Source organism: Giraffa tippelskirchi, chromosome 14 (genome assembly GCF_054371585.1).
Source record: "Giraffa tippelskirchi isolate mGirTip1 chromosome 14, T2T-mGirTip1v1.2.pri, whole genome shotgun sequence".
In the NCBI taxonomy this organism is placed as follows: domain Eukaryota; kingdom Metazoa; phylum Chordata; class Mammalia; order Artiodactyla; family Giraffidae; genus Giraffa; species Giraffa tippelskirchi.
In genome coordinates this window covers 48,904,536-48,925,754 of record NC_137288.1, presented here as the reverse complement: position 1 = coordinate 48,925,754, position 21,219 = coordinate 48,904,536, and the positions used below count along the sequence as shown (strand labels likewise).

At 37.5% G+C, this 21,219-nt stretch overlaps 1 protein-coding gene across 7 annotated transcripts in view; it reads left to right on the top strand.

Annotated features, from left to right (window-relative positions):
• Positions 1–21,219, top strand: part of METTL4 (methyltransferase 4, N6-adenosine) — a 334,285-nt gene that overhangs the window by 165,263 nt on the left and 147,803 nt on the right. Inside the window, exon 11 of one of the 7 annotated variants that reach the window (XM_081561886.1) lies at positions 20,634–20,833. The exons of the other annotated variants lie outside the window; for them this stretch is intronic. The gene's annotated coding sequence lies outside the window, so the exon portion shown is untranslated. Of the gene's footprint in view, positions 1–20,633; positions 20,834–21,219 lie in introns of those variants that run through there. 7 annotated transcript variants of the gene reach the window in all.

Sequence of the window (21,219 nt, the reverse complement as noted above, 5' to 3'; positions counted from 1 at the left end):
AAGTTGCATTTATTTACCATCATTGAGTTAATGTCACATATTCAGAACATCTCCTGACATGGTAGTGATGGACCATTCCCTCCATTTGTCTCCCATGCCAATGTATATTTTTAGCTCAATCACTGAGGAATTAAAATGTATTTACTTGTTATCAATGCAGCTTGTAAGTGAAATACTGGAGAATTTCATTTCTTAGTTCATGGGTGCAGGAAGGATTTTATAAGCTCAGGAACATGCTATAAAGGTATTCATGTCTTTATACTGACCTGAATTTTCAAAACTTACTGTTTATCAACAAATGATTAGCACTGGCATTCATTGTAACAGAGCAGTCTTTGCAGTGTAGATGGTGTAAGTGGGCATGGACCATCAGGTGAATTAGCAGATAAGTGTTCAGAGAGATTGGATAGAAGTAGAAAAAGAAAAAAAAGAATAATTAAGCACACCCTTCACATATACCTTTTAAAGTTATGATTTATTCTTATAAGAAAGATATGTTCATTTAAGAACATTTAGAAGACACTAATAACCATATAGGAAAAAGGATAAAAATTCTGCAATCCTACTATCTGGAGATAAATACTACCAATTTAGTATGTAGCACTCCCCAGGCTGTTTTCTATATATTTAAATTATATATATATAAACAAACATGAAATCTTCCTGTTTTATTATCAGTCCTTTCCACACTTAATACCATGAATATACTTTCAGGTAACTAAGTACAGCATGTTCTTTAAATCACACACTAAACCAGTTTCCTTAGGGTCACTGGAACCAAATATCATGTATAAAAACTTTATTTGTAAAATACCTTAAACTTTTTAGATACTATCAAAATCCTACCCTGAGCTGTGCCAGACACATGACATTTTATGATGATATAACTGTAATGTTATTTGAGAAGGAGAGTCCTTAATCTTGAAGAAAACTGTAAGATTTCTAAGAGGAAGGGGAGCCAGTGAGTTGCATTTTGGGATGTGGTACACCTGCTTCAGCAAAAGCTGGAACTATCCGTGGTGCTGAAGACCTCTGCGAAGGCTTCCATTTATCATTTCTCAGTTACATTTACTGACTCAGTACTCACAGCATAAACTGACTGAGCACACATGTACTCGCTGCATAAAATGAATCACCACTAATTATCACAATTGGACTACAAGATGAGAGGCATTTTATTTATTTTTAAACAAGGAAACAATGTTAGAGACAGGAAACAACTTATGAAGGTTCTTTTGCAAAGGACAGAAATCATTCAAGCTATTTTAATGAAAAGGAATTTAACTTAAGAAGTGTAGTATTTATGAAATTATGAAAGGTGCTGACACAGCATCCCCTAACCTGGGCCTCCTGGAATGACTCCCAGAACAGCACTACAGAACTATCTAGCCAAAGGAACTGCTGTCTCTACTGCATCTGGGTAACTGGGAGTCATGAAGTTTCATGCCAATTGCTGCTCCAAGAAAACACTGTCTTGGCTATGATCTGGGGTTTAGATGCTGGCATCAGAATGAGGCCCTCCAAGGCCAGGCTGAGATTACAATACATACAAGAGCAAAATGGATAGTCTGCTTTCTGCATCTCAGCATTCACTAAACCAGTTACTGGACACTCAGATCTTTGCTGATACTGTTTTGGGAAAACCAAGTCTCCATGATCCCTGTATCTCTGTGCACCAGCAGAAATAATAGGACCTATAGAAGTAGCTTCTGAAGGCTTCTGTTTGCCAGATATCCCATGAGTACTTCATATCAGTGGAACCTAAAGCACACCTTGAACCTTAGTTGTGAAGGTACCTGGGAGCAGTGGTTTTCAGGACAAGTCAAACTAGAAGGAAAGTAGAACGAGTGTGCATTAGATGACTTTACTTATCACCACAGGGAGTTGTTATTCAGAACTAAGTTTAAAGTCCTGGGTTCTTTCTATACCACACCAGTTGATTTGGAATCAATATGAAATTTACTCAGATGACCTTGGGGATTATTTTTTTAATTTCTAGTATGTAAGTGAGTATTTGTTGATCAAGAAGGACTTGAGTCAGATTCAGAGAAGTATGTTATAGCCTGTCTTGGAGTTGGAAGCCCATAGGGTTCTTGAGTTGAATCAGCCTGAAAAGTCATGATCATGAATGAGAGAAAGCATTACAAGAAAAGCTAGGGTGATGTCTGCCTAGCCTCAGGAGAAAATATTTTCTGAGCAGAGAGAATTTGTAAATACCTAAAACCATTGGCAAATCATTTAACAGCATTCTTTATGAAAAATAATTCTATTTATAGAAAAGAATCTCAAGAGATTATGGGCAAGGTTATGGGGATTAGTGAGGTTTGGTAATCTAAGATTGCCTTCACATTGTTGTGGCGGATTTGAGATTCCAGTCTTTGTCTGTTTGGCTCTTTTGAGGTGGAATTTCCTTTCCCATGTTAATTGAACCATGTGTGAGAACATCCTGCGCTCCTCTCTGCACTCTTCACTCCTCTAGAAGTTACTGGTTAATTCAGAAGCAGGACTTCAGCTTCTTCCTTCCTGTTTCTTTTGGAAACTAGCTGCTTACAGGAAGCAGAATTCTGGTCTGTGCTTCTGTACTACACCTTTTAGAGTCAGCACTTGGAACTCAACCTGGTATTTGTGAATGTCTGTCATATTTTGGAGTTTGGTTCAAGAATCCCTTGGTTTTCAAAACCTAAATTGCATTCATGAATATTATTGATATCAATAGTAAATAAGTGATACTTGGTTGTTTATCTATAGTTTTTCTAATCAGATTTGCTCAGAAGTAAATTATGGTTTATATTTTGATCCCATACTACATGCCTTTCCATACAGAAAGTTAAATAAGAAAATTAAACATAAAATGGATAAAAAGAGACAAGATAAAAGATAAAAAGGAGACTGTAAATAGCAGACATGAAGCTGGAAAGAGAGAGAAAAAAAATACAACAGCTCAGCTGTTGGGGAAAATTCAGAGGAGGAATAATCAACTCCATATATCAAAATCCCAAGTGCACAGCATAAAACAATAATTAATGTTCATGATGGCAACCCTTGATCCATCAAGGAAAATTAAATTATGTTCAGCAGACTTTCTTTTCTTTACCTAAGCTGGGAAAGAATGTGTAATATATTTTAGAAAGATTTATTCTTTTGATAAAGGAAATATTTTACTTATATTTGCTGGACTCTCTAAGGAATACTATTGTGAAAATAAATATAGAAAAAAAGAAGAGATCATTGAGGATAAATTCTTCAGCACACATTATCTTTAAAGATTTTACCATAGCATCCACATTTTCATACTCTCTTTCAATATGTCTAGTCAGGATTAATTTTTAAAATTTTACATTAACTGGTAAAATCAGCTCTAAGTGCCTGTTGTAACATGATAGATCAGTTGATCTTGTCTTTAAGGAAAAGATGTAAAGCATCCATTTGGGTCTAAGTTAAGTTGAATCTTGGGCTTCAAACCTATCAGATATAAATTATAATTATACTCACAGTAGTGGATAAGCGATGTTATATTCATTTCAGAACATGGATGTTCTAATTGACATTGCAGGTAGGAAAGGGAGAAGTTTGGAAGATTGAATGTCTTCTGGAGAGATGTGAAGGTATAAAGTCCTTTGTTGGGCTGCATTTTGAGCAGTCCAGGACCTGGCTTCTTCAGAGCCCTGGAGGTGAGCAAACTGAGAAGGGCTGACCTCATGCCAGTCATTCCATATGAGACAACAGTGCACAAAGTGGACCACCAGTTTATCAAATCACAGCAGAGTAGGGGAGGATGAGGAGGAATTATTCATAACTTCACCTAGGGCACCTTCTTTGTTACATCAGAATACTTAAGAGGCCAAGTGAATAATTTACAGGTTGCTTGGTAAGCATGGTATTAAGGCAAAGAGAGATGGATAATCTTGGTCCTTTCAACCAGCTGATGGTAGGGCATTTTGAATTATCCCTGGGATGAAGTAGAGTTGTAGTAATATATGATTATGAATCATCTTTTGTTAGGCACATTATAAAATACCTTAACTTATATCACTTCATTAATACTCCCAGCCACTCCATGAGGTAATCTCCCAGGAGGTGTCCTCCCTAGTAAGTAGATGAAAAATGGAGGAACCAGAGTTTAAGTAACCCTCCTAAGGTCAAAGGCTGGCAAATTTGAGAGGTTGGAGTTCAAAGCCAATGGTCTTAAGAGCTACATTATTTATCCCTCTAAGGTTCGTATGTTTGTCCTGGATTTAGTGTTTCTTCTCCCAGGATAGTGCTGGATAAACACTGAAAATTCTCATTTTTTTTCCACTTTCCATTTCTATATTCCAAGCTCTCCATTGCAATTTTAGTCTTAAGCTTCCTCCAGACAAATTACAGGCATATGGGTTGTTACTGTTTGCTAACTTACACTCTCATTCCAGTCCTTTCACTCTGAGATCTCGTCCAGTCCATTTGAATTGAGTGCTTGGAGTTCGCAGATTCTCTGGTCATCCATTTATAATATTTGAGTTACTCTCAGAGGGACTGAGAGTCTTGAACCTCATTCCCACCTAATATTTTAATAACTTTGCTGCAACCTAGTTTCTGTTACTCTTAAGTTCTTAGGCATAGGATAAAATGTTCTTCTCATTATTGCTTTCCTATATCACCTATACCACCAACAATTAATGGATAAAATATTGGTAGAAAATAGTCTCAAAGATGGATTATAAAACTATTTAACTTGGTACCATTTAACTAGGTACTTTCCTAAGAATTCCAAAATTCTCATTATAAGATAAATCCCAGTCCTGTACAATTTTCTTTCTATTTTTACTGAATTTTAAGAACTGGGACTAGCAAGAGAGTCTTACTTGTTATAGTTTATTTATTTATTTTTATCTGTACTTAGAGATTTTCTAAGAATAGTACGGAAAGGGATTTGACATTTGTCATTTCTAGTATGATCAATTTCCCATCATTAATCATATGAATCATGGCTGAGAAAAATGAGTCAAAAATTCTCCCCACTTTATTTTATGTTTCCCTACAAGTGAAGAGGTAATCTCTGACCTCAATCCTCATATTAGGGTATAGTTCAGATTCTCTGAGCAGTTCCTTGAGATCCTTGGAAGAAAAGTGCTTTATATAGCCTTCTATGAAGCATTTGAGATAGCCCCTTATGAATTACTCTGTGCTGACAATTTTACTTGACTGTACCAAAAGACATGGGATGGATTATGAATGAGTTGTGGAGGCAACTCAATTTTCTGGACTGTCAGTCACCCTAAAGACAGGTGAGGTCGTGGAACAAACAACCCTGCTTCCAAAATCCTATGTGGATGCTCAGACCTTCTGAAAGCCTTCAGCAGATTTTCCTGCCTTGGCAGTAAACTGCCAAATGATCAGCAAAGTCAGAGTATCACTTGGCAGAGTGGCAGAAGGGCTGCTACCTGCCACCATGGGAAGAACAAAAGGGATTGGGGTTTTCTAACCTGAAGTACAGACGCGAGGCCAGGATTATACCCTGGGCTCCATCCAGTCTTTGGAGCTGTTTCAATTCATAAATTATAAATGTCATATATTGCTGCACAGGTCATGAGAGAATTGTGGATGTTAATTCCAAGACTGTTATTAGTGGAAAGCGATCCTTTGGGAGATGGGGAGGTGGGATGAGGGACACAGAGAGGGAATTAGAGATGCACATTGTCCAGAGAGGCTGAAGTAATGTGATGATGACAATTAGAGTTTGAAAATGTCAGCAGCAGATGGGACCTGCCATCACTTGCCAATCGCAGACTGTTAAGGTCCCCATTACAAATCTGTGATTCCCTTGGAGCAAAGGGTTGATAGCACAAAACAGTAGCAGAAGTGTCTAAGGAGTTTGAAACTGCAAAAGATCTATTTAGCCATAAACATGCCCTGTTGGGAGGGATGTGGTATGAGAGAGTAAAACGCAAACAAGGAGAGTACATAGGGGAGTCACCTAAATTTTAAGAATTTTGGGAGTCTTCACAGGTACAGAGAACAAGCTAGTGGTTACCTAGTGGGGAGAGGGAAGAGGGAGGAGGAGGTACAAACCATTATTTACAAAATCAGCTACAAGTATATATTGTACGACACAGGGAATATAGCCCATATTCTTTAACTATAAATGGAGTATAACCTTGAAAAATTGTGAATCACTACATTGTACACCTGTCACATACAATATGGTACATCAACTGTACTTCATTCAAAACATGTATGTCCTAGTATAAAAAAGAGAATTACATGAGTCTTGTATAAAACTTCATTTAGTCACAATGATAAAAAACTATCTTTCTTGAGTTGCCAATTTTGAATGAAATAATCTCCCTTTTGCGTTAGGAAAAAACTTTCCTTACAGGAATAGCCCATAAACTGATTTCCAAATCAAAAGTTAAAAAATAAACTCATAGTAAAAAAATGATGCTTTTCCAAGCTCAAAATATGTATTTTTCTCACCAACTTTCTTCAGATGGATGAAATATAGTACAAATCCAATCATTACTTGCTCCATGCCCTCATTTTGTTAACTAACAGGCAAATAATCTGGTCAGTAAGCAAACAAAGTGCAGGAAAAAGGCAACAAAGAGAGAAATGTCACCTTAATACAAAAACATTCTAAGTAGAAGTATTCTATCTTTTGTCCTCTAGAAAGTTTCATTAAAAAAGCACGTTCTCTCTCAGTAAATCCATGGTAAAGAGAAATGACTATTTCCTGCTTTGTTTTCATACTCTTTCTCCTTTTCCACATCAAGTCTGTGGTGAAGGAACACTTGAGTGGTGTGGTATACCTTTCGAGCTGACCTTTTGTGTCTTTTTAACTATTGATAAAAATGTTTATTAATGGTAAGTTGGTAGGAATGACATTCACTATCAGTATATTCTGACAATAGGACTGGTAATCTAGACCATATTAAGCAATACAATAACATTTTGTAGTTTAATTAGTCTCTGAGAGTGCACACTTTTCTCTTGATCTAAGTTTGTTGGAGAACTTTGGTTTTTACTCAAACAATAAAATCACATGTTTCCATCATGGGGAAAATGGCCTCAAAGACTGAAAAAAATGTATCATTTTTTGGTCTAGATTTAGAGTTTCTTTTTGAAAGGTAGAAATCCTAAATTTGAAGGAGTTGAAATTGATACATTTATATATTTTTATTGATTGCATTTCGTATCAGGGAAGTGATAAATAAATAAATACTTTTCATATAAGGGAAGCAACTTATTCCCAGATGGGCCTATTTCAAAACTGAGGCAGGCACTAGCAGGATCAGACCCATCCCCTTTGCAATGGAAGCATAAAGTCTTAACCACTGGACCACCAAGGAAGCTTAAGAGTAGCATTGTTGTTGTTCAGTTGCTCTGTATCCGACATTTAGTGACCCCACAGACTGTAGCACCCCAGGCTTCCCTGTCCCTCACCATTTCCCAGCACTTGCTCAAACTCATATCCATTGAGTCAGTGATGTCATCCAACCATCTCGTCCTCTGTCATCCTCTTCTCCTCCTGCTTTCAATCTTTCCCAACATCAGGATCTTTTCTAATGAATTGGCTCTTCGCATCTTTGTAAAAAAAATAATTTGGGGAGATTGAGACAAATACATTGGCTGCAAGAAGGTTGATAGCGACATAGCAGAGGAATTTCTCAAACATGTGGCCAAACCCCATGCAGACGTGTATGGCATGAGTCTTTGGCGGAGGCAGGCAATTGGTAAGATAGATCTTTCCTTGCAGAAGCAAAGTACTTAGTCTCTGAGGTTCTGGGGTGGAATTGCACAGTCTGGGAAGAATGTTAGTGGTATTCCAGGTCCCGGGTCATACAGGGGCAAATTCAAGATGGCTACACAGATGGAGGGACCTACAACCTTGAGTAGCCCCAGATTTTGTCTGGAGAAGTCCCACTCTCAGTCCATGTGGTTTGGGTGGCCTGATCACATCATTACTGCCTGGAATGGGCCCTCATTTGCTAGCATCAGTGAGCACATGCTACCACTTGATCATGCTTTACAGATGAAAAGGGACCCAAACAATGAGTTTTTTTATGAGGTTTCAGGAAGAGAGGTGCCCTTTTCTGCCAGACTTGAATAAGAGAATATATGAAGAAGAGTTGTAGCCTCCTTGGTCTAGATTTTGAGCATTGCATCAGTGCTGAGAACTTTGGAGCCAAGAAATGGAATGAGAGGAATCAGACCCTGGTGACATTGTCAGAGCTCCAGCATCAAGCTTTGCTGAGACATAAGTGAAGCATTATTGAGGAATAGTACTGCTGCTGCTGCTGCTAAGTCGCTTCAGTCGTGTCCGACTCTGTGCGACCCCATAGACGGCAGCCCACCAGGCTCCGCCGTCCCTGGGATTCTCCAGGCAAAAACACTGGAGTGGGTTGCCATTTCCTTCTAGTACTAGTGAGAGGAAAAGGGAAGAAGCAGGATTGGGCCAGAGAAAAACTGGATATTTCTCATAACACTAATGGATTAATTTCCTAACAGTATTTCAGGCTCTCAGGCATGCAGCTGACTTCACTACCTTACAAAGTGTGCTTGTTTTAAGCCTACCATTAATAGGGCTCCTGCCTATTTGACTTACTCAGCTCTACTTTCATAACCTCTTTCATTCTGTTGAGGCCTTAATTTCATATCTCTCCAATGAGACAAATTCTTTGGCAGAAGTATTTGCTATCAACTAAGGAAAGCAGAACTGAGAACAAGGAATGTAAAACTTGAGTCAAGTGGCTTATTTTCTGTAGGTCTCAGTTTTCTGTCTTGGTAAATGAGGGAGTGGGTCCAGATGATGTCTAAGATCCTTCCAGCCCTTAGATTCTAATATGTTGTGGAAACAATTTTGATTTAAGGATTTCAATTTCAAGGTGATTTTGAAAGGCTACAACACAGTTTAGCTAGATAAGAGTTAATGAAACTAGTAAGGAATTAAAAGAATAATCAATTAAAAGTAGATTCCAGGGCTCAAGAATATTATGGAATATAGTTGCAAGAGGAAGCCAGAATTAGAGACTGGGAAAAATGAGGAATGAATTGATAAAATATTTGGAGAGAATCAGATATTGCAGTAGAGGAGGTGAGAATAATTAATTCATTTATTCCATCACATATTTGTTGGGAATCTTTTGTATGCCACACCAGTAGGCCTTAGGGATACACAAATATAAAAGACATTACCCCTTTCTTTGAGGAGCCAGTAATCTAATTGTGGAGATGTATTGATAAACAAATGCCATAGTCTAACATGTGCTTCACTGGAATAGAGAAGTCACAGATTTGTAGAGGAGCTTGTATTGAAGACAACACTCTATTTGAATTCTATAATTGGACCCGACTGTTTCTTTGATAAGTTATTCACACACAAAATGTATATCGTAAATTCATAACACCAAATTAATAGAATTTCTATGATTAAATTTATTTCCTAATTTAGCAAAATACATGCAATGCCAAATTTTAAATTTGGGATCAAATCTTTGTTTTTTTGATAAAGATGGGATGAAAGAGATAAAACTCTTAAAAATTAAATCTTGTAATTGCTGGAACAATCTTTACCAAGCCTGGCCAATACCTTGTTATACTCTAAATATAACTTGTCATTTTATGACAAAATCCAATTTTGATATTAAGTGAAAATCCATTTTAATTTTCAATTGTTCATCATATTCGAACACCAAAAATTTACAGAAGGCACTTTCACATTTATTTTGTGTCAGGTGATGAGGAATTATACCCTCTGCATCCCTAGAAGATGGTAAGATTGATGAGTTGTTTCTGCAGGCAAATGGAATAGACACTATTAAATAATGTATCGTCTTCACTCACTTTAGCTTAACAAGATTTCACCCTAAGTCGTCTCTGAATATCACCCCCAAGGAAATTTAATTCATTGATCTTATGCCTCAAAGAATGATTCTATATGATAGCTGTCTGATAGTTGATATATTTCATGACTGGTAATTGTTCTTACTGACTTACAGAAATTTTCAAAATAATTTGTATTTTAGAGATTAAAATGCAGCATTTAATTTTCAATATAAGGAGTGGGCAACATTTAAATCCTGAGGTAAAGGACAAAAGTGTAATGAGAAAAATTAAAAGAGCATAAAGAGGCCATAACAATGTAACTGTTTCAAAAACATTCTCTTACTAACTAACGCTTAGCTACAGCCAGCCAAACAAAAATAAATTGTCTTAATGTAGCCAAGTTAATGTAATCAAATTATTAATTAAAAAAAAAGCAAGGGGAATTCAGTTTGTTCTTGCTGGTTGCCAATTCTTTCCAGGCAAGCTTTGAAATTTTGGTCTTCTGTAGACCCTAACTAAATAATTCTGTTTTTTCCACCAACTAAAATTAGTAGAATTTGATGGTGAGAGGTAGAAATATCTGCTTTTGTAGGAGAAAATATTTCAGTACAGACATTCATCTTCTTCAGTGGTTAAGGATAAACATATTTGAAAACTAGGGACAGATAAATGAATCAGTTCTCAAACTTTGTCTATCCTCTTTTATCTTTGCATTTATAAAAATTCCAGTATAATGTTCATGCCAGTAAAATGCTGGAATCTTAAATATAATTACTAACCAAATCAAGATGAGAGCATTTCCATTACTCCAAATTTCCTTCTTGTCTTTTCCTAATTAGTAAGACTCTCTCCTCAGAGGTAACTATTTTTCTGACTTCTATCATGATGTATTAGCTTTACCTGTTCTTGAACTTGATATAAATTGATACTATAGTTCTTTGATGATGACTTTTAAAATCATGTCTATATCATCACTATAAATTTGTTTAGGTGTCACAATATACTAGATTAGTGCTTCAAACTCATTATGTTCTGTCTCTCCAGTATTGGATTTCCTGTCTGTATTATGATTAAAAGTGGATTACTTTCACTTAAGTTAAATGATTCTGAATTTAAATGGGATGGGCATGAAGCAGTTCATTTTGGTGTAATAGTGCATCCTGGCAGATCAGGGGGCATGAACTAGGCTAGCAGGTGGACAGAGGGGCTTGCTGTGCTGGGGGGAAGAGAATCATTGACATGTTTCCAAGTCTGGGTTGTTGGACAGAGACTATATTAGATTCTGTTTGCAGAGATGGGGTACATGATGAGGCCTACATTTTGGGAATAGGATAAGAGCCCATTTTGGGGTCAGGGATGAGCAAGGAGTACGTGATGCACCTGAGGGTTTGGGCCATAGATCTGCCTGTGTCTAATCCTTTAGCAAATGCTTCTTCTGCCTGTGATGGTTGATACCAGCCTGCAGACAGAAGTCCGGTGGCTCCCTCTCCCATTCTGGAAGGTGAGACATAGAAGTTAGGAAAAAGCAGGACCAGTCTTCTTAGAGTACCTGCAAGATAAAGGCCTGGCGCCTGGACAGGGCATATGTGCCTCACATTACCTGACCTGTGCTTCTGGTGGCTTCAGCTGCCAGCACTCTGCTAGATGCACTCTAAATTCCAGGGGCTCAGAGCTCTGTGTGAACTGTTTCATCTGCCTGCACTGTCCTTCCCCCTTTACCAACTGGAATAGATGATCACGTGCAGATAGGGAGAAAGCAAGCTCAGGCCATTGGCTTGTCTGGACACTCATCTGAGCTCTGTCTCTCACCAGCCTTGTGATGCTGGGCAAGTTACTTTACTTCTCCAAGTCTCAGTTTCTCTTTTCACCAAAGAGGGACATAACAGTACTTACCTCCTGGGGTTAAATGAGATAAATTCTAAGTGACTGGTTGCTCAGTTGGTCACCATTTCCACCAGATGGGAAAGAACTTATTTAAACTATAACCCCCTCAAGAGTTTGGGATGGACATGTGCACACTGCTATATTTAAAATGGATAACCAACAGGGACCTACTGTATAGCTCAGGAAACTCTGCTTAATGTTATGTGGCAGCCCAGATGGGAGGGGAGTTTGTGGGAGAATGGATACATGTGTATGTATGGCTGAGTCCTTTTGCTGTCCACTGAAACTATCATAATATTGTTAATAAGCTAGCTATACACCAACACAAAATAAAAAGTTAAAAAAATATAGGCCCTCAAAATTCAAATAAAATAACTCTCTATTCAAAAGCCTTCTCTGATCCTATCAGGAAGAGTAAAGTTTTCACATAGCGCTGTTATAGTACTTCCCACACTTGTGTGTGTTCAGGCACTCAGTCTTGTCTGACTTTGCAACCCCGTGGATTACAGCCCATGAGGCTCCTTTGTCCATGGAGTTCTTCAGGCAAGAATACTGGAGTGGGTTGCCATTTCCTTCTCCAGGGGATCTTCCCAACCCAGGGATCGAACCCGAGTTTCTGACATCTCCTGCATTGCAGGTGAATTCTCTACCACTGAGCCGCCGAGAAATTCCCATACTTAAAAATAATAATTTCCTTTCTACCTCCTCCTCTGGACACTATACTACCTGAGGAATGGGGCTGTGTCTTTCTCAACAGTTCTGGTGCTGCCATGGGGTCAGGTACATAGTGGGCACTCAGGAGATATTTGTCACATATATGAATAAAGCCTGGCATGTTGCAGTCCATGGGGTTGCAAAGAGTCGGACATGACTGAGCAACTGAACAACAGCAACAATGAGTAAAGCCTGTTATTTGGCCATGATATATTGTACCTCATTTGTTTTTGATAACTTTCCTTCAATGCATGGTTCATGTTCAAGATTATTTTGTAGGGAAAGTATGAGTTTCACTGAGTCTTTCAAATTTACCTGTCGAGTTACTCTAGCTACCTTAAATTGGCTTGACAATCAACACCAACACAAAATTACTATTTATGAACTGATTCTCTGTTGGAAGGCTCAGCAGTGACACTGTGAAAATAGCTGCAATTTAGCAATTCAGTAGCATTTTCCTCAGTGAAGGAGTTGGTATAAATAATAACCTTTAGCTTCAACTGATCCCCTGGAGGAGGAAATGGCAACCTGCTCCAGTATTCTTGCTGGGAAAATCCCATGGACAGAGGAGCCTCATGGGCTATAATCCATGGGGTCCCAAAGAGTCAGACACGACAGAGCAACTGAGCACAGAGCACACAACCGCTTCAACTGAAACCACAAAACCAGTGTCAGACTTCTGGGATGAAGATTTACATAGGAGCCTGGATATTCATTTCACATGATGCTTTCACTATTGTCATAATATATAAGTTTAATTTCTGACTATGAGTCCCAAGGCTTGAGAAATGACACTAGCAAAACAGGAAACGTTTCCCCCTACCAGAAATGTAACTGCAAGGTTCTTTTGATATTGGATTATTAATATTGTGACAAAAATAAAGCTTCTCTGCACGCCCACCAGCAAGGGAAGTAAGATGACAGCCACAGGCAATTCCTGTAATGGTGCTCATAGTTTCCACTCTTCTCCCTGCCTCTTCCTAATGTTTTTCCTAAGGAGAAACACACAGGTGTCCTGTGTGCCACAGAATAGTTTACATTTAACTGTCTTTATCTATGCTGCTACTGTTAAGTTGCTTCAGTCGTGTCCGACTCTGTGCAACCCCATAGCCGGCAGCCCACCAGGCTCTGACATCCCTGGGATTCTCCAGGCAAGAACACTGGAGTGGGTTGCCATTTCCTTCTCCAACGCATGAAAGTGAAAAGTGAAAGTGAAGTCGCTCAGTTGTGTCCGACTCTTCACGACCCCACGGACTGCAGCCTACCAGGCTCCTCCATCCTAGAGCAGTTTAAATTCTCAAGAAGCAAACATCCCTAGTATATTTATCTTATAAGTGGAAGTCTGTAGCGTCTAATTTCCCCTCCCCTACCTGCCATCTCTAGTTGCCACAAATCTGATCTCTTTTTATATGCATTTGTTTGTTTCTCTCTCTCTCTCCTAGGACTTTCATAATGTGTATACTGGTCCACCTAATGGTGTCTCGTGAATCCCTTAGACATTTCCCCCCCACTTTTATTCATTCTTTTTCCTTTTTGTTTCACTGACTCAATAATTTCAAAAGATACCTTTGAGTTTACTGATTTTTTTTTTTTTTTAGTTTTATGAGGTTTCTTGAACACTGCTACTGTATTTTTTTTTAAATTTTTTAAACTTTTTATTTTATATTGGAGTATAGCTGATTAACAATGTTGTGATAGCTTCAGGTGGACAGCAAAGGGACTCAGCCATACATACGTAATTGGGAAGGTTTAATTTTAAATTTTCACTGGATCTACTTCTGTGACTTTAACTCTTTTTTGTTACTAAACATACATAAAGGCCTGTCTCAAGGAGACTGAGGCTTCCCTGGCAGTTCAGTGATTAAGACTCTCCGAGCTTCCAGTCTGAGGGGCATGGGTTCGATCCCTGGTCTGAGAACTGCTGTGGGGAGGAGCCAAAAAAACCCCAAAGAAACAGTTTAGGACCTCAATGGCTCAGATGGTAAAGGATGCGCCTGCAGTGAGGGAGACCCAGGTTCCATCCCTGGGTCGGGAAAATCCCCTGGAGAAGGGAATGGCTACCCACTCCAGTATTCTTGCCTGGAGAATTCTATGGACAAAGGAGCCTGGAAGGCTACAGTCCATGGGGTTGCAAAGATTCTGACACGACTGAGCAACTACACTTTCTTTCAGGGAGATAACCTGAGTCACCCACCTGTGAAGGACTGTAAGGAAGTGAAACTAACACATTCACCTGCCTGAGGCTTGCCATTCTAGGGGATATTTGCAAGGATTGAATAGTCTTTTTACTTTGTTTCCTCACCTCCCCCATCTCTGATCCATAAAAGAACCTGGCAACCAGGCCCTGACAAGATTTTGAGGTCTAGCTTGCCAACCTCTCGGTCAGCTGGCTCCCTCAGTCTTCCTTGCCTCAACCTCTCATCTATCGGATTCACTGGCCTGTTGTGTGGTGAGTAGAGCAAGCTTGGACTCAGTAATGTATATACATGGTATTCGTTCTCCCCCAAACTCCCCTCCCATCCGGGCTGCCATATAACATTGAACAGAGTTCTCTGTGTATACAGAAGGAACTTGCTGGTTATCCATTTTAAATATATCTGCTACTGTACTTTTCAATTCAGTTGTTTATTCTTCAGTTCCAGAAATTCTATTTTTTAAAACACTATCTCTATTGATATTCTCATTTTGTTTATGCATAGTTTTCCTGATTTCATTTGGTTGTCAGTTTTCTCTTATGGTTCATTGAGCTTCTTTAAGATGGTTATTTTGACTCTGTCATATAATTCTTAGGTCTCTATTTCATTAAGGTAGGTTTTTGTGCTGGCCTGAGGGAAGAGCTATCCTGGGTTAAATGCAACAGATTTCTTTATCCATTTCAATGAGGCTGGGCTTGGCTTTGCACTTGTCTGGGATACTGTGATTTCTTAACTAGTTTCTGGAGTTCTTGTAAAGGCTTTTTAGATGGTATATGTTGTTAAGTTGGTGTTTCCTTGGGGGAATGAAGTCTGAGGGTTTTATTTTGCTATCTTGCCAAAGTCTCCCTGTAGGATCATTTAAAAAGTGCATCCTTTTTACTTATTCATAATCTTCACAATATGAGTGGCAACTAATATGCCTGAAGTAGTAATACTAGCTATAATATTTTAAACATCTTAACGAAATTTACAGACATTGCATTTATCCTGAGAAAACCTTGCAAGAGAGCCATTCTGTTCTTCTGTTCCAGTTTAGGTAAAAGGTTATCTAAGAAGTTAAACTTGCTCAGGTTAACAATAAAACTGGGATTCAGACTCAGATCTATCTGGCTCCGAAGCCCCTCCTTTTTCTCCTCTACCCTTTTCTGCTGTAGGTCTTTTGGCAAAGAATGCACATTATTGAAATATATTGGTCACAGAGAGGTTTGTTGTATATATTACTTCTGAAATACTATTGAATGTAACTACTGTATAAATTATTGCATTAGTAATGCTTTGGATGTGAAGAAGATTTTGGTTGGCTTATTCCTTGAATTTTGCACCTTTTTACTAACAAGTTTAATTTTGTTGTTAAAAATTTGGGTTAACTTAGATTTTTCTAATAGTCACAACATTGCCATAAGGCATTTTTTTTCTTTGCATTCTTGTTTATTAGAATAAAATATGAAGCCACATTAAAAAAAACCTACCAATAGGTTTATTAAATAAACAGTGCATACAACTGGAAACAGTATTGGCATTAAATATAAGAGCATGATATTTACCGCTATTGAAAGATGTTCATATATTAAAAATTAAATAGAAAGTGATCAACAGCATAATAAAACTGTGAAGAAAGGGGATTATTTATAAAGTTGGCTCTTGGCTAGCATCTGAAAACTTAGAAGGGCCATAGGGTATTAACTTCAGTCAACACATTACTATTCTGTTATAGACTTCTCAGAAAAAAATATTTTCTCTAAAAATAATAACTTATCTGCAGGCCATAAGCTTGATGCATATCCAAATTAGAGCAAATTCTGGATTGTCAATTAATGATTATCATTCAACTCCTCTAACTTTACATGAAAAGAAACTAGAAACGCTGTTAGAGATTCACGTGTATGCATAAGTAGTGATGGTGGAGAATTACCTAACACTCCAAATGGGTCTTTTCCATGCCTATTTAATTTTTTTTCTCAAGGAATCAATTATCTTACAGGCATCTTATAATTAATCTCCATATACCTTGACATTTCTCCATAATTCTGTTTAATTAGAATTAACAGTGATATTAATTATGCACGCAGATGAAGCAGACTGTTTCCTAATGGTTAAGAATCACTGAGAGTTCCCAGCCTGGCTCCACCACTTACCACTGTGTGACCTTAGGCAAGATCCCTAAATTTTCTTCATCTCCAAGAAGGGTCTGGGAAACAATAGAACTTATTTCCTTGCTGAGTATCAAGGTTTAAATACAATAAGTCAAAAGTGTTTGGAACATGGAGATAAACCAATAAATGTTAGTATATTTTAGGGAAGGCTGGTACAAGTAGAAATGTTTCATCAGTTCATTTAGAAGAGACAAATATATATTTAAATTCTTCTGAGACATGGAATAAATTTTAAAGAGTCAGTGGGATATTTTACAAAATAAAATATTTCTAAAACATGAAAACACCAAAATGATTTTCAACTTAGAAAGTATTGAACAAATATATTTGCTCTATAAACTTTTAATATCTATCCAGGTGTATTGGAGAAAGCAAATCAAACCTTTGCTCAGGCAATTACAATATAGTTGGGGAAGGCTGGCATGTTTTGAGAAAGACAAATAGAATGTTAAGTGTCAAAACGAGTGGAAACCTGCAATAGGAATGCTACAAAAGAGAGAGCATGGTGAGGGGGAGTGGTACAAGGCAGCCTCATGAAGAAGGGCTCTGAGCTTGGGGAGTTTGACTGGAGAAGAGAAGACCCTTTTGAGGAGGAGCATTGTGGTACATGCACTCTTTCCTGGTGGCTCAGCAGTAAAGAATCAGCCTGCCAATGCCTGCCAGTGCAGGAGACATGGGTTCGATTCCTGGGAGGGGAAGATCCCCTGGGGAAGGAAATGGCAATCCACTCCAGTGTTCTTGCCTGGAAAATCCCATGGACGGAGGAGCTTGGCAGGCTGCAGTCCATGGGGTCACAAAGAGTTGGACACGACTTAGGGACTAAACAACAACAACAAATTGTGGTGCAAATAAGCAAAGAGCTTTACAAATATCAGTGATCTATGAATTATCTTGCACACTTATTAAAATATGGCATCTGACTCACAGGTATAGAGAACAACCAGTGGGGAGAGGAAAGGGGAGAGGGGGCAATACAGGATTAAGAGGTACAAACAATTAGGGATAAAATAATCTACAAGAATATATTGTACAACATGGGATATATAAGCCAGTATTTTATGAAAACTATCAATAGAGTATAACCTTTAAACATTATGAATCACTATATTGTATACCTGTAACTTCCATAATATTACTGTACATAAACTATACTTTCATAAGAAAGCAGACTACTTTTCTTAATATACCTTACCAAAAATTAAAATGCAAACAAAAAACTGAACAAAATTTTTTAAAATGTATGAAAGAAAAAGGGCCAATAACTCAAAAAATGTAATCATTATTATAGCCATCATCAATGACAAATGCTAACCCCCTTAGTATTAATAGTTCTAATGAACCAATTAACAAAAGGCAATGACCATATAGAAAAATGAGACTAGTAAAATTTTATAAAGTGAGGAAATAAAAATTTAACACATTTATTTATTTGATAAATAAACCAAAAAATATTTTTACCCTCATATACAATGAACTGTAAACTAAAAAACAAAATACCAGTTTTTAGCTATAATTTGAGAAAAAAATTAAAACTACAAATTCATTACTTTAGGGGTATAAACGTATGCCATATTTCAGAAGTTATGTGGCTGTACACACCCAAAGTCTTTTTTAACGTATGTGCATGTATGCAAAGTCATTTTAGTCGTGTCTGATTCTGTGAGACCCCATGGACTGTACTCGCCAGGCTCCTCTGTACTGAGATAATAGCCAAATGATTGAGAAACATGTAGAAACTAATGGAGAACCTACCCCTGGCCTTACCAAGTGGTTAGAAAAGTATTTTGGACCCATGCAGGAAAATATATGAGAGTCCATCTGGCTAGTTTACAGTAATTTCCTCCCATTGTTTTAGTCTGAGTTTTCTAACTAGTTAGATTTAACTGGATGGGACAAACTAAATGAGTGACAAAGATGCATCATGACTCTGGGGACCTGGACTATTTTACGGTTTAATAATTTAATTTTTAGATTGTTAAGTGATTTAAATCCCAGGAAGCGTAGAAGATTGTTAAACTTTTGCTTCCACTGGGCTTTTTAACCCAAAGAATCAAATGACAGTCTGTAAGACAAACGATAGTGACTTTCTGAGTTTTTCTGGCCTTTCGGCATGAGATTAAGAGACCAGACATTTTCAGTTTGCAGAGATCAAGTATTAATAATAACAAGAAAGCCCACGTTCTCTGATGTGGAAACAGGAAGTCAGTAAATCTTTGTATCCTGCTCCGTTTCTATTTCCTGACAAGCTGACTACTTGAAGGGCAGTCCCTCAGAGCAGTTATACTGACAACATGAAAAAAAATTAGTTGCTTTCATTGATTTCCTCATTTTCTCATGGGAATTTCCTGCAAGCATGGATAATAATAACTTGATAAGCAAATTACTCTGTATATCTTATTTCATATTTTTTCTAAAGAGGCACTTTTCTTGCTATCCTGCCCTCTCAAATTGTAAAATGGTAAAACATTCCTGCCTGGTGGACTCCTTGCTTTCCTTTTTCACAAGACAAAGGCACTTTGTTCTGACAAATGTAACAAACCAACCTTAGTTGTAAACTAAGTAGCCAGATGATATAATATATTATTAAGTATTTATGAAGTAATCTGGGGCAATATGCAGCTGGTCCCCTGTTCCTTAACAGATGTAAGAATTCCCAGTGTATTTCCCTGATTGATTACATGAATTTCCTTATTACAGTGCTATATTTGAACACAAGTCTTTAATCATCTGATGTCTTTTCTCTGCAAGACCATCTTTCTGGAATAAAAGGGCATCTGTTTTAACAGCAGAAACAGCATTTATCCAGAGACATTCTAGGTAGAAATAGATTAAAATATAGATTGTATACTAGAATTACTTAATTAGAGTTGTTTAATTGTTTGAAATGAATCATGTTGTCAGCAAGTCACTATATGTATATTAAACATCCAGCTATTCCTTAATATGAGGAAGCTATCTTTGGGCTTTCTCCCCAGAATATCAGATTATTTTCCCTCACATACTATATAAACTTAGATGAATTAAGAGACTCACGTAATGCTCTTCAGATAAATTTGCCTTGAAGCTAAGATTATGTCCAAAACATGGAAGTCCAAAACTAAACTATCATGAAAAATTCCACTGACTACAAATAGAATTTCTAAATTCGAAATGTCATTTCAACCTTCTCCAGTTCACTGCTTGACTCTAATAATTACTCTTGTTGCCTTATTTTCCTTTAGTACACTGTGACCATTTCCTGAGGTGACTGGGTACTGTGTGATCTTTTTCACTTACATTTGGTATCATCATATGAACATTATCTGATAAGGAAAGAAGCCTAGTCATAACATAAGCAACTCAACATAGCCGACCTTTAAAACTGCTGGTTGTCTTATTAAGACACCAACACTGCCAGCAACAATGTTATTCTTAAGTCTCTTAAGAGTTCATTTCAGTGGTTGTTTTCCATTACATCCATTAATGTAATCTACACAGCAGGGCTGTCTCTAACTATGTTATTAATTATTATGATGTCCTGCTATGCAACTTGAAATATAGATATGGATTTCAAGACCTTGAATGGGACTATAAAAACAACCAAGTTAAATCATTTCGTTTAGCAAAGCAGCGAGTAAAAACAAAAGACTTTCCTAAACCACACAGCTGTGGCATAACTGACCTTGATTTCCAAGGTCAGTACTGGATGGAGCAGAATTGATGGCTTTTGCTGACACTTATTGAATAAATTATGCTAGAAACCTCCTGTTACTATGGCTATAGAATCAACCTGAGGATACAACAACAACAAAACATACAAAATTTTAAATCACAGAGAAACAAGAGTGGGAAGTTTTCATAATTTTCATCATTAATTACATATCAGCTTCTATATTTTGCTTTCCAGATGGCACAATGGTAAAGAATCCACCTGCCAATGCAGGAGATGCAAGAGATGTGGGTTCGATCCCTGAGTTGGGAAGATCCCCTGGAGCAGGAAATGGCAACCCACTTCAGTATTTTTGCCTGGAAAATCCCATGGACAAAGGAGCCTGGTGGGCTACAGTCTACAGGGTTGCAAAGAACTGAACGTGACTGAGCAACTAAGTACACACACAACTTACGTTTTATTATATAGATACAGAAATGTTTCACTAGTAATTTCTATAGACCACGTAAACTGAAAAAACAAAGATTAAACAGCTAGTATTTAAATCTTTTGCTATGTAGTTCAGAAATAAGAAATTAGGATTTTCAAGTTGAATAGCAATTTCTTTGAAAAGTCCAAAGAAAATTATTACTCTACCTAGAGATGAAGCCAGAATGTCACATGTCTATGAAGACAGTAAAAACTCAAAGTTACATAAGAATAAGACAGGTTTATCTCTTCTTCCCCAATAAAGATTTCCTTCTTTTGGTAGATGTTCAAGAGTATTTTATGAACATGCAGTATGAGAACAGAAGGGCCAAGCAAATTCAAATAGTTCATTCAG